The following is a 14,138-nucleotide window of genomic DNA, read 5'->3' on the forward strand; positions in this document are numbered from 1 at the left end:
TTGGATGAGATGTTAAACTGTGGCCCTAAGTGCTCTCTCAGATGGATGTGAAAGATCCCACGGCACTATTTTGAAGAAGAGCAGGAAAGTTATCCCTCGATCGGCATCATTAAAGCAGCTTAGTTGGTCATTATTATTTTGCTGTTTGAGCGATTGCTGTGCCATATTCTGCTTGTGGGAGAATTAGCTGTGGAGTTTGCTATGTTACGACAACCTTGTATAGCAACTGTTTCATCACAAACGTGACGAATATGATTGAGGGTCGGGCAGTGGATATTGTCTACATGGACTTCAGTAAGGCCTTTGACAAGGTCCCTCATGGCAGACTGGTGCAGAAGGTGAAGTCGCATGGGATCAGAGGTGAGCTGGCAAGGTGGATACAAAACTGGCTCGGTCAAAGAAGTCATGATGTGGAGATGCTGGCGTTGGACTGGGGTAAACACAGTAAGAAGTTTAACAACACCAGGTTAAAGTCCAACAGGTTTATTTGGTAGCAAAAGCCACACAAGCTTTCGGAGCCTGTGAGTGGAGAGAGCATCAAGACATAATCTTTAGCCTGTCTTGGTGCTCTCTCCACTCACATTGTTTGCACCTTAAAGACTTGATTAGCTGTAAGTATTCGCATTCCAACCATTATTCTGTAAATTGAGTTTGTGTCTTTATATGCCCTGTTTGTGAACAGAATTCCCACTCGCCTGAAGAAGAGGCTTACGGCTCCGAAAGCTTGTGTGGCTTTTGCTACCAAATAAACCTGTTGGACTTTAACCTGGTGTTGTTAAACTTCTTACTCTGTCAAAGAAGACAGAGGGTAGCAGTGGAAGGGTGCGTTTCTGAATGGAGGGCTGTGACAAGTGGCGTTCCTCAGGGATCAGTGCTGGGACCTTTGCTGTTTGTAATATATATAAATGATTTGGAGGAAATTGTAACTGGTTTGATTAGTAAGTTTGCGGATGACACAAAGGTTGGTGGATTTGCGGATAGTGATGAGGACCATCGGAGGATACAGCAGGATATAGATCAGTTGGAGATTTGGGTGGAGAGATGGCAGATGGAGTTTAATCTGGACAAATGTGAGGTAATGCATTTTGGAAAGTCTAATACAGATAGGAAATATACAGTAAATGGCAGAATCCTTAATAGTATTGATAGGCAGAGGGATCTGGGTGTACAGGTACACAGGCCACTGAAAATGGCAATGCAGGTGGAGAAGGTAGTCAAGAAGGCATACGGCATGCTTGTCTTCATTGGCTGGGGCATTGAGTTTAAAAATTGGCAAGTCATGTTGCAGCTTTATAGAACCTTAGTTCGGCCGCACTTGGAATATAGAGTTCAATTCTGGTCGCCACACTACCAGAAGGATGTGGCGGCTTTGGAGAGGGTTACAGAAAAGATTTACCAGGATGTTGCCTGGTATGGAGGGCATTAGCTATGAGGAGAGGTTGGAGAAACTTGGTTTGTTCTCACTGGAGCGACGGAGGTTGAGGGGAGACCTGATAGAAGTCTACAAGATTGAGAGACATGGACAGAGTGGATAGTCAGAAGCTTTTTCCCAGGGTGGAAGAGTCAATTACTAGGGGGCATAGGTTTAAGGTGCGAGGGGCAAGTTTTAAAGGAGATGTACGAGGCAGATTTTTTACACAAAGTAGTGGGTGCCTGGAACTCGTTGCCGGGGGAGGTAGTGGAAGCGGATACGGTAGTGACTTTTAAGGGGCGTCTTGACAAATACATGAATAGGATGGGAATAGAGGGATACGGTCCCTGGAAGGGTAGGGGGTTTTAGTTCAGTCGGGCAGCATGATCGGTGCAGGCCTGGAGGGCTGAAGGGCCTGTTCCTGTGCTGTAATTTTCTTTGTTCTTTGTTAATGATGAACTTAACCGGCTCCCAGCCAAGCCATATCTTGATTTTAAAATTCTCGTCCTTGAGGCACGTTCCTGTGCGCGCGCTCTAATCTCCTCCAGCCCCATGACCCTTTTAGATAGCTGCATTCTTGCGATGCTTGTGAATCCCCATTGGTTGCCGGCCTTTGATTGCCTTGGCCACAAGTTCTTCCTATGACTCTCTGCCTCTCTACTTCACTCTCCTCCTTTGAGACACTCCTTAAAACTTTTCTATTTTATCAAACTTTTGGTTACCTGACTTCTTTCTCCATTTGTGACTCGTCATCTTGTAAAACGCTATATAAATATAATCTGTTATTTGGACATCCTGTGGTTGTGAAAGGCAGTACTAATCTTGTTTCTTCTCCTTCCTGTCTTTTCATCTGTCTCCTTATCTCTTCAACTTTCTCTCCTTGCCTTTTCCCTTCCTGCCTTTTCATGTCTTCCCCTCCCATACCCACTCCTTGCTTCTTCATCTCCTCCCTCACTTTCTTACTATCTTTATCTCTTTCCCCCATTCTGTCATCTTAAAGAATTGTGCTTTCTCACTTAATCCATCTGCATTGCTGAGATAAAGAGACATGCTATCAAAGCTTTTCATCTTGCATTCATCCGGATGGCTCACAAGAAACTACCAATTGTAACAGGAACAACGATTTATGCTGCATGAGAAGAGTGCTGATTAGTTGGCAAGTGGACTCTGGTGGAGGCATTGTCATGGAAAATGAAGCATAAAACTGAGTTTTGCAAGCGCAGACTAATTGGGTACAGTCAGCACTTTGCCTGTTGCAAACAGTCAAAGGGACACGCTGTTTGATATGATCCGCTATTCATTGGGACATACAGCCTATATACCTGGCATCACACCATTTACCGCTTTGTTCATTTGTGTGAAAGAAGATGATCTTGGCTTGATGATAGCATCCTGTCAGTGGACGGGCGGTGCTGTGGGGGACCCGGGTTCAATTCCAGCCTTAGATGACTGTGGCGTCTGCACATTCTCCCCATGTCTGCGTGGCTTTCCTTCGGGTGCTCTGATTTCCTCCCACACTCCAAAGATGTGCCGGTTAGGTTGATTGGCCATGGTAAATTGCCCCTTTCTGTCCAAAGATGTGTAGGTTAGGGAGATTGGTGGGGTAAATATGTGGGGTTACGGGGATAAGAGCCTGGGTGGAATTGTGGTCGGTGCAGGCTCAATGGTACACATCGATACCGATGACATAGGTAAGAGAAGGGACGGGGATTTAAAACAGGAATTTAGGGAGCTAAGGTGGAAGCTGAGAGCCAGGACAAACCATGTTGTCATCTCTGGTTTGTTGCCGGTGCCACGTGCTAGCGAGTTGAGGAACAGGGAGAGAGTGCAGATGAACACGTGGCTGCAGGGATGGTGTAGGAGGGAGGGTTTCAGTTACATGGATAATTGGAGCACGTTCTGGGGAAGGTGGGACCTGTACAAACAGGACGGTTTGCACCTGAACCCGAGGGGCACCAATATCCTGGGAGGGAAATTTGCTACGGCTCTTCGGGGGGGTTTAAGCTAATTTGTCAGGGGGATGGGAAAACGAGCTGTAGTCCAGAAGCCAGTGTTGTGTAATGTGGTACTGAGGAGGGTATCAAGGTCGCAGGAGTGTACCGGCAGACAGGAAGTTGGGTTGAAGTGTGTCTACTTCAATGCAAGGAGCATCCGGAATAAGGTAGGTGAACTTGGAGCGTGGATTGGTACTTGGGACTACGATGTTGTGGTCATTACGGAGACATGGTTAGAACAGGGACAGGAATGGTTGTTGGAAGTTCCGGGTATAGATGTTTCAGTAAGAATAGGGAAGGTGGTAAAAGAGGTGGAGGAGTAGCATTGTTAATCAAGGATAGTTTAACGGCTGCAGAAAGGCAGTTCGAGGGGGATCTGCCTACTGAGGTAATATGGGCTGAAGTTAGAAATAGGAAAGGAGCGGTCACGTTGTTAGGAGTTTTCTATAGGCCCCCAAATAGTAATAGAGATCTGGAGGAAGAAATTGCAAAGCAGATTATGGATAGGTGTGGAGGTCACAGGGTAGTTGTCATGGGTGACTTTAGCTTTCCAAATATTGATTGGAACCTTTATAGGTCGAATAATTCGGATGGGACAGTTTTTGTACAGTGTGTGCAGGAGGGTTTCCTGACACAATATGTGGATAGGCCGACAAGAGGTGGGGCCACATTGGACTTGGTACTGGGTAATGAACCGGGCCAAGTGTTAGATTTGTTTATGGGAGAGCACTTTGGAGATAGTGACCACAATTCAGTGTCTTTCATTATTGCAATGAAGAGGGATAGGGCCGTATGGCAGGGCAAGGTTTATAATTGGGGGAGGGGTAATTATGATGCGATTAGGCAAGAATTAGGGAACATAAGATGGGAACAGAAACTGTCAGGGAAAGGCACAAATGAAAAGTGGAGCTTGTTCAAGGAACAAATACTGCGTGTCCTTGATAGGTATATCCCTGTCAGGCAGGGAGGAAATGGCCGAGTGAGGGAACCAAGGTTCACAAAAGAGGTTGAATGTCTTGTCAAGAGGAAAAAGGAAGCGTATGTAAGGATGAGAAAACAAGGTTCAGTTGGGTCGCTTGAGGGTTACAAGGTAACAAGGAATGAGCTAAAAAATGGGCTTGGGAGGGGGCATGAGAAGTCCTTGGCAGGTCGGATCAAGGAAAACCCCAAGGCTTTTTACTCTTGTGTGAAGAATAAAAGAATGACCAGGGTGAGGTTGGGGCCGGTCAAGGATAGTCGTGGGAACTTGTGCATGGAGTCAGAAGAGATAGGAGAGGCGATGAATGAATACTTTTCTTCAGTGTTCACCAAGGAGAGGGGCTATGTTTTTGAGGATGAGAGTGTGATACAGGCTGATAGGCTGGAGAAGGTGGATGTTCTGAGGGAAGATGTATTAGCAATTTTGAAAAACCTAAGGGTCGATAAGTCCCCTGGGCCAGATGGGATATATCCTAGGATTCTTTGGGAGGCAAGGGATGAGATTGCAGAGCCTTTGGCTTTGATCTTTGGGTCCTCACTGTCCACGGGGATAGTGCCAGAGGACTGGAGAGTGGCGAATGTTGTTCCTCTGTTCAAGAAAGGAAATAGGAATGACCCTGGTAATTATAGGCCGGTTAGTCTTACTTCGGTGGTCGGTAAGTTAATGGAAAAGGTCCTGAAGGATAGGATTTATGACCATTTGGAAAGATGCAGCTTAATCCGAGATAGTCAACACAGATTCATGAAGGGTAAGTCTTGCCTAACAAATTTGATTGAATTCTTTGAGGAGGTAACTAAGTGTGTAGATGAAGGTAGAGCAGTTGATGTCATATACATGGATTTTAATAAGGCGTTTGATAAGGTTCCCCATGGTCGGCTCATGAAGAAAGTAAGGAGGTGAGGGATAGAGAGAAATTTGGCCGATTGGATAAGTAACTGGCTATCTCATAGAAGTCATGATGTGGAGATGCCGGTGTTGGACTGGGGTAAACACAGTAAGAAGTTTAACAACACCAGGTTAAAGTCCAACAGGTTTATTTGGTAGCAAAAGCCACACAAGCTTTCGGAGCTCCAAGCCCTGAAGAAGGGGCTTGGAGCTCCGAAAGCTTGTGTGGCTTTTGCTACCAAATAAACCTGTTGGACTTTAACCTGGTGTTGTTAAACTTCTTACTGTATCTCATAGAAGACAGAGGGTGGTGGTGGATGGAAAATTTTCAGATTGGAGACCAGTTACCAGCGGTGTACCACAGGGATCAGTGTTGGGTCCTCTGCTATTTGTGATTTTTATCAATGACTTGAAGGAGGGGGCTGAAGGGTGGGTCAGTAAATTTGCTGATGACGCCAAGATTGGTGAAGTAGTGGATGAGGTGAAGGGTTGTTGTAGGCTGCAAAGAGACATTGATAGGATGCAGAGCTGGGCCGAAAAATGGCAGATGGAGTTTAACCCTGATAAGTGCGAGGTGATTCATTTTGGTAGGACAAATTTGAATGCGGATTACAGGGTCAACGGCAGGGTTCTGAGGAATGTGGAGGAACAGAGAGATTTGGGGGTTCATATCCACAGATCTCTGAAGGTTGCCACTCAAGTGGATAGAGCCGTGAAGAAGGCCTATAGTGTGTTAGCTTTTATTAACAGGGGTTTTGAGTTTAAGAGCCGTGAGGTTATGCTGCAACTGTACAGGACCTTGGTGAGACCACATTTGGAATATTGTGTGCAGTTCTGGTCACCTCACTATAAAAAGGATGTGGAAGCATTGGAGAGAGTGCAGAGGAGATTTACTAGAATGCTGCCTAGTTTGGAGGGTAGGTCTTATGAGGAAAGGTTGAGGGAGCTAGGGCTTTTCTCTTTAGAGCGGAGGAGGATGAGAAGCGACTTAATAGAGGTTTATAAGATGATTAAGGGGATAGATAGAGTGGATGTTCAGAGACTATTTCCTTGGATGGATGTAGCTGTTACTAGGGGGCATAACTATAAGGTTCATGGTGGGAGATATAGGAGGGATGTCCGAGGTACGTTCTTTACTCAGAGAGTGGTTGGGGTGTGGAATGGACTGCCTGCTGTGATAGTGGAGTCGGACAGTTTAGGAACTTTCAAGCGGTTATTGGATAGGCACATGGAGCACACCAGAATGATAGGGAGTGGGATAGCTTGATCTTGGTTTTGGACAAAGCTCGGCACAACATCGAGGGCCGAAGGGCCTGTACCGCGCTGTACTGTTCTATGTTCTATGTTAACTGTTCCTTGCTGCATTCTCCATGGTATTGCTTGTAGCAGTCAGAGTTCACTTGCCAACCAATCAGCACTCTCTTATGCAGGATAAATTATTGTTCCCCTGTTAGTTGATAATTTCTTTCGTGGAATCCTAAATGCAAGATGAAAAGTTTTGATAGCATGTCTTTTTTTTCAGAAATACTTAAGTTCTGTGCTATCAAATGACTAATCATTAATATTGATTCTTAATGGTGTTAATATCAATGATTGTAGAGAACTGATGGGTGTTAGAGCACAAAGAAATATCTCCAACGACTTATAATCTATTTTTTAAATGTTAATTGAAAGATGTTTTGTTTCCTTTTTTTAAAAAAAAGGGCCTAGTCAGTTCATCGACACTATGTATTTGGAATAGTATCTTTGTTAACCATCATGAAAGATAAGGAAGGAGCTTGCATCCAATGTGAGATGGGTGTTTAATAGAAATTGATGTCAAGCCACATGATTTTTAAAGACTTTGTGTATATATAGAGAGAAAACTTGATAGCATCTTGTGTGAATTGTGGGATAGTAGGAAATTCATCTTTGTCGAAAAGGCAACGCAAATTTCATGGTTAGTGGGAAGAGCAGAGAATGGGACGATTTGGATAGGCACAACAGATCAAGTGACTTCATTCTGTGTTGTCAGCACTTAACGTGCCATGCTTTTTAACACTTGGGTTGACTGCTCGATACTTCATTATTTGCTATTGTTTATGTCTTGAAGTAAAGTTTATTTATTAGTCACAAGTAAGGCTTACATTAACACCGCAATGAAGTTACTGTGAAATTCCCCGAGTCGCCACAGCCCGGCACCTGTTCGGGTCAAGGCACCTAACCAGCATATCTTTCAGAATGTGGGAGGAAACCCACGCAGACACGGGGAGAATGTGCAAACTCCACACAGACAGTGACCCAAGCCAGGAATTGAAACCGGGTCCCTGGCGCTGTGAGGCAGCAGTGCTAACCACTGTGCTATCATGCCGCCCAATCAGATCAAGATGTAAGTTTTTAAGTTGCTTGCTTTAAAAAGGGAAGGCTTGCATTTTAGATGGCTCCCAGATATCTTGAAGTGCTTTACAGCCAGTGAAGTACTTTTGAAATGTAGTCACTGTTATAATGCAGGAAACGGGACAGCCAATCTGCACACAGCAATCTCCCACAAACAGCAATGCGATAATGACCAGGCAAACCGTTTTTGTGATCTTGATTTAAAGGATAAATATTGGCCATGAGACTAGGGATAGCTTAATTGCTCTTCTTTGGAACCTTTAATGTCTACCTAAGGGCAAGATAAAGCCTCATTATATGGTCTCATCCAAACAATGGCATCACCAATGATGCGATGCTCTCTCTGTACTGCAATGGAGTGTCAGCTTTTATTTTTGTGCTCAAGTACTAGACTGAATTGATTCTCTTGCTCCAGGTCATGGTTGAAGGAATGAGCTAGTTGGGCCTTCCATTGCCTCCAGTAATGCTGCCTTTGGTCATTATCAATTACGTAACAACACCATTGGGGTACACCTTCTGATATCTCCCTTTTGGGATGGTGGTGACTTTCCAGCTTGGCTGAGGTTAGCATTTGTTATGCGGAAGGATAGCAGAGCAAATTTTTGCTGGAGTTTTTTGCATTCAGAAACTTTTAGTACATTGTGGATCTCTTGTGTTATCCCACATTGTGAATCCAGACGAAACATTTGGGCAAAATGAGGTTAAAGGGCACGGTATAAAATAGATGCAAGTGGTTCGCAATGCAATCTGTTCTTTTCAAATCATAGTTTGATCACATTTAGAGCAATGGGGGCAAATTTTCCCGTTCTGCCCACCACAGAATTTGTAGCAGGCAAGGGACACACCGTAGAAAGGTCCGTTGACCTTGGACGGGACTTTCTGTTTTCGGGGCGAGCACAGCCAGAAAACCCCACCCATGGTTTTTTTGGGGGGCACTTTCTTGCATTTATATTTCATTAAAGAGACTTGTACTGTGGGTAAATTGCTTCAGGTGGAAAGTAGCGCCCGTCCCAGCTGTGTAAGACGGGCCAACTCTTGTGATCAGCCAAAAAGAGGCCTAGTTAGGATGAAACGGTCACCCTCCAAATTTGCAGATGACACAAAACTGGGTGGGAGGGTGAACTGTGAGGAGAATGCAGAGATGTTTCAGTGTGATTTGGACCAGTTGATAGAGTGGACAGATGCACAGTGGATGCAGTATAATGTGGATAAATGTGAGGTTATCCACTACGGTAGCAAAAATAGGAAGACATATTATCTGAATGGCTATAAATTGAAAGAGGGAAATGTGCAACGAGACTAGAGTGTCCTTGTACATCAGCGTGCAGGTGCAACAAGCAGTGAAGAAGGCAAATGGTTATGCTTTGCTGCAGTTATCCAGGGCTTTGGTGAGACTACATCTGGAATATTGTATGTAGTTTTAGTCTCCTTATCTGAGCAAGAACATCCTTCCGATGGAAGGAGCGCAGTAAAAGTTTACCAGACTGATTCCTGGGATGGCGGGACTGATGTATGAGGAGGGATTGAGTCGGTTAGGATTATATTCGCTGGAGTTTAGAAGAATGAGGGAGAATCTCAGAAACCTGCAGGGTAGATGCAGAAAGGATATTCCTGATGATGGGGGAGTCCAGAACCAGGGGTCACAGTCTAAGGGTATGGGTTAAAACATTTAGGAGAAATTTCTTCAGCCAGAGAGTGGTGAATCTGTGGAATTCTCTCCCTCAGAAAGTAGTTGAGGCCAAAGCATTGTAAGTTTTCAAGGGGGAGTTGGGTATAGCACTTAGGGCTAACGGGATCAAAGGTAATGGGCGGAAAGTGGGAACAGGTTAATGAGTTGGATGATCAGCCATAGTCATAATGAATGGTGGAGCAGGCTGAAGGGCCAAATGGCTTACTCCTGCTCCTATTTGCTATTTTTCTATGTTTCTTGTTTCTTCTCTCTGAATGCTCTAATATTTTGGAAGTATGAAGCTGAATTGTAACAGCCTCCAGATGATGGGAACGGAGTTGGAGTGGGAGGGGGAGGCTTGCTGCCACTGACCCTTGCAAGGGAAGTATCCAAGAAACAGCCAGATGGTTTGCATAATTAAGGGTACAATTAAGAACTATTTAATGAGTCAGTGGCATTTTGCCTCTGCAGAATTTCAGGGGGTCATTGGAGCCTGGGGCTCCATGCCCCATAGAAGGGCCATGAGCAGGAAAGGCGGTCTTTGTAACTCCATCGATCCCTGGAGATGTTCGCCCTGTGATCAGTCTAGCCCAACTGTCTGGGAGTGCTTCTATTCTGAAGTGTCCCAAGTGCTGTGCCTTGCCTCAGCAGTGCTCAGTGGCGGTGCTGAGGCTTCAGAACTCCTGGCCTTCTGAGAAGATAGTGATCAAAGGTTGTTTCTGACTAGAGGAAGGTATGTCAGGGAGTTCCTCATGGGTTGGTACCAGGATCATTGCTTTTCTTTATGTATTAATGCGCTAGCTTTAGATGTTCGGGCACAATTTGCTGGTAACACAAAACTTGCAAATATTGTGAACCGTGAGGAAGACAGTGATAACTTCAAGAGGGCACAAACATGGTGTTGGAATGGATGGATATATAGCCATGTGGAGAAGTATAAAGTGATACATTTTGGCTCAAAAGTGAGGAGAGCCAATATAAAACTAAGGGTACAATTCCAAAGTGGGTGCAGGAGTAGAGGGATCTATGGGTATATCTATACATAGGGGGCAGGGACATTGAGAAAGCAGTTAATAAAACATATGTCATCCTGAGATTTATAAATAGAGGCAAAGTGTACAATAAGGAGGTTGTGGTGAATCTTCATAAAACACAGTTCTGCTGGAGTATTGTGTCCAGTTCTAGACACCACACTTTAGGAAGGATACAAAAGCATTGGAGAGAAGGCAAAAGTATTTGAGACTGGTTCCAGAAATGAGGGACTTCTGTTAAATGGAAAGATTGGAGAACCTTGGACTGTTCTCCTGTGCAATGAGAAAGTTGAGAGGAGATTTGATGGAGGTTTTTGACAGAGTAGATGGGGAGAAACTGTTCCCATTAATGGAAGGGTTGAGAACCACGAGACAGATTTAAAATTAATAGGAAGAGAAACAAGAGCAACATGAGGAACGTTTTGATGCAGCAAATGCTTAGGATCTGGAATACACTTCCCCAGTATGATGAAGGCAGACTCAATTGTGACTTTCAAAAAGAATTGAACAATTATCTGAAGAGAAAATAATTACAGGGTTATGGAGGAAAAGACAAGGGAGTGAAATTAGCAGAGAGCCTGGAAATGGTAGCCTGATGTGGCCTCCTCTTGTGCTGTCACCGTTCTTTGATTCTATGAAAAAAAAATCTCTTGGGGAGAGGGAGATGTCCCAAGATAGCTAATCTCTTCTCATCCTCTGTTGCTTTCATTCTTGAAATTAAGCTAGTAGTGTTTTAAAACCTGGATCAAAACTGCATGCAGTACTGTGCAGAGGTCTTAGTGAGGCTTTGTGTAACTTTAGAATTACTCCTCTCCATGCATCTCAACTTTGTTTGCCTTCCTAACTACCATTGATCACTCTGCCAACTGTTTTAGCAACTGGCCAACACATCCCCTGGAGTTAATTTTCCTGTTGTGAATCCACCATCCTAAACTCGTGTGATTTACTTGTATCAAATAAATCAGATTGAATCGTTCTTGTTACAATGAATACAACTTAATAAAGCAACTAGTCTTGCATTGTGATAATCTTGTAACTAACAGATATATTTTAATCAGACTTGTCACCAAAGGACTAGAGCTGTTACATTATATGCTTCTGATTGTTAGAATTATAAAGGATGTAAAATGGTTGTAAATTTGTTTTAGCATTGAACTTTGATAAATATCCTTCAGGGAAGAAAGCCTAATGTCTTTAACCAATCTGCCCTAATAGGTGAGTCCAGTACCACATCAGCATGGCAATGAAGCTCTGGGATTGTCATTTTAAAAAAAAACACCTGACGAGTTCACTAATGTCCCTGGAAGGAAGGAAAGCTACTGTCCTTGCCTGACTTGACCTATATGTTACTCCAGTTCCACATGGTTGACTCTTAATTGCCACTTTGAAGTAACCTAACAAAACTACTTTGTTAGCCAGTTGTATCAAAGTGCTTCAAGAAGGTGACCCACCATCACCACCTCGGCACAACTTAGAGATGTGATTCCCGGCTTAGGTCGCTGTCTGTGTGGAGTTTGCACATTCTCCTCGTGTCTGCGTGGGTTTCCTCCGGGTGCTCCGGTTTCCTCCCACGTTCCAAAGATGTGCGGGTTAGGTTGATTGGCCATGTTTAAATTGCCCCTTGGTGTCCTGAGATGTGTAGGTTAGAGGGATTAGTGGGTAAATATGTAGGGATATGGGGGTAGGGCCTGGGTGGAATTGTGGTTGATGCAGACTCGATGGGCCGAATGGCCTCTTTCTGTACTGTAGGGTCTCTATGTGCAGTAAATACATCCCAAGAATTATTGATTTTCTTAAAAAAAATTATAGTTTAACATCAAAGTAATCTGGTGCTTTAGAACCTAGTACAAGTTTCCTTTCATCATTTGGTAATCTGAACCCAAGTATAACATTTCAATGAAAATAAGTTGTGCAATTTTTAAGATTCAACTTTGCAACAAGATTTTTCAGCAATCAAAATAACAGTCATGGTGACAGTAGGCATGAATTTTATAAATTGTTAAAATTGCAGTAATTGTGAGACTAATCTCCAACCTATTTGGTTTTAAAATAGATATAACGATAGATTTCCATTACTATTTTCTGTTTATACAATTTTAAAAATCTGAAGTGAATATTAAACTTTATTTAAAGCTTGTGACAATTATTGGCTTGACAGAAAATGTTATAGTCAGTTCTCATAATCTTCCATTTTCTATTTGATTTTGATTTAGAAAGCACTAAATTTGCGACCAGCCCACTGTTTTAGTAACAGTCATTACAGCAGTCAGGAGATCTCAACAGAACTCAGGTCAGGAAGGATATCTGGGTAAGAGGCAAGAACGCCTACCCTCTATGTCAATTAAATAAGTAATAAGACTAGAATAGGCACGTTGGTTGTGTAAAATGTACAGAAACTCCCTTTGTTTTTTTTCTCCCCATTTTCTCAGTTTCCACTACACTGCGTATCTTTCCATCACTGAGAGTTTGAGCAAAGGACCTTTGTTCACTTTTTGTTTTAGTCTCTGTTACTCTTGACCTGGATTACAGGGAGATGAGTGAAAATGGTGAAGATTGCCTTTTAAATTGGGTGACCCTACTATCGGTTATGGCTCAGTGGTTGGCATTCTGTAGTCAAAAGGTTATGGATCGCAGTCCCATTCCAAAGACCTGAAGACAAAATCTCGGCTGAAACTTCCAGTGCAATACTGAGAAAATGCAATTCAGCACATTAGCTCAGCCATTCACCCTGTTCCAGTATCAAAACCAAATCTGCCTGTGTTTGTCCTTTTAAAACCCATATCCCTTTGCTTCCTGCTGAAATTGAAACTGTGCACTGTTGTTGGAGGTGCTCTTTTCAGAGGAGATATTAAATCAAGGCCCCTAAGCTTTCTCAGGTGAATGTAAAATTCCAAGGTGCTATTTAAAAATCAGGACAGTTTCGCTAACAAAAAGATTATCTAGTCCTTTTCTCCTTTGCCGTATATTTCACTATTGAAAATTGGTTTCTGGGTTTCCTACATTACAACAAAAAGTACATAATTGGTTGTAAAACACTGTGAAAAATCCACAGAACACTCGAAGGTGCTATATGAATGCATATTTTTGACTTTTCCTCTCCATTTCCTTTCCTTAGTTTTTCTCTTTCTCACCCTGTCTATGAGCACATCACCTGCTCCCTTTACCCCATTTCAATAATCTCATGGCTCCAGTGCTAGTTGAGATTGTAAATTGCACTGTTTCCCTCACCCTTCAAAACCAGTCATAATTACTTTCCCCAAATCCCTTTTCCTGACAAACTACAGTATCTGTATTATCTACAACTTTCCTTTCCTCTGTGAATGTGATGCTGTCTCCTAAATCTGTCTGTCACTTCTGCAATTCGCTGTTTGATTCCCTCCCATCAGGGTTTCTGCTGTTGCACTGGAATGGCATTTACAGTCATGAATAGCGTTCTCTGAAATTTTGTACAAACCTCTTCACTGCCTGTTGTCTGTCATCCAGATTGCTGGGACTGCCCTCGCCTCTCCCACCTGCCACTGTCCACACAACTCTCAACTCTGGAATCCTCCTGAGGATCTAGGTTTGGTCTGTTCTTTTGCCTCCTGTCCTGTGACACAATCATCTGCAGACAGTGTCACCTTTCTACTTGTACACTGATGCATGGAATTTTGTAATCTAAATAAAATGTGCTACATAAAATGCAAGGTGTTTGTTTGAGAGTTGTTCCTTTGTACTAATTAAAGATGAGATGATTCATTAGCCTGGTTTGCAAATGTATCATGTGTAGAACTGAAGCTGTTCATTTAGATTC

At 43.3% G+C, this 14,138-nt stretch overlaps 1 protein-coding gene across 1 annotated transcript in view; it reads left to right on the plus strand.

Annotated features, from left to right (window-relative positions):
- The window catches only part of abhd12 (abhydrolase domain containing 12, lysophospholipase), a 120,485-nt gene that overhangs the window by 21,781 nt on the left and 84,566 nt on the right, over positions 1 to 14,138 (plus strand). The window lies entirely within an intron of this gene.

Source organism: Mustelus asterias, chromosome 15 (assembly GCF_964213995.1).
Source record: "Mustelus asterias chromosome 15, sMusAst1.hap1.1, whole genome shotgun sequence".
In the NCBI taxonomy this organism is placed as follows: domain Eukaryota; kingdom Metazoa; phylum Chordata; class Chondrichthyes; order Carcharhiniformes; family Triakidae; genus Mustelus; species Mustelus asterias.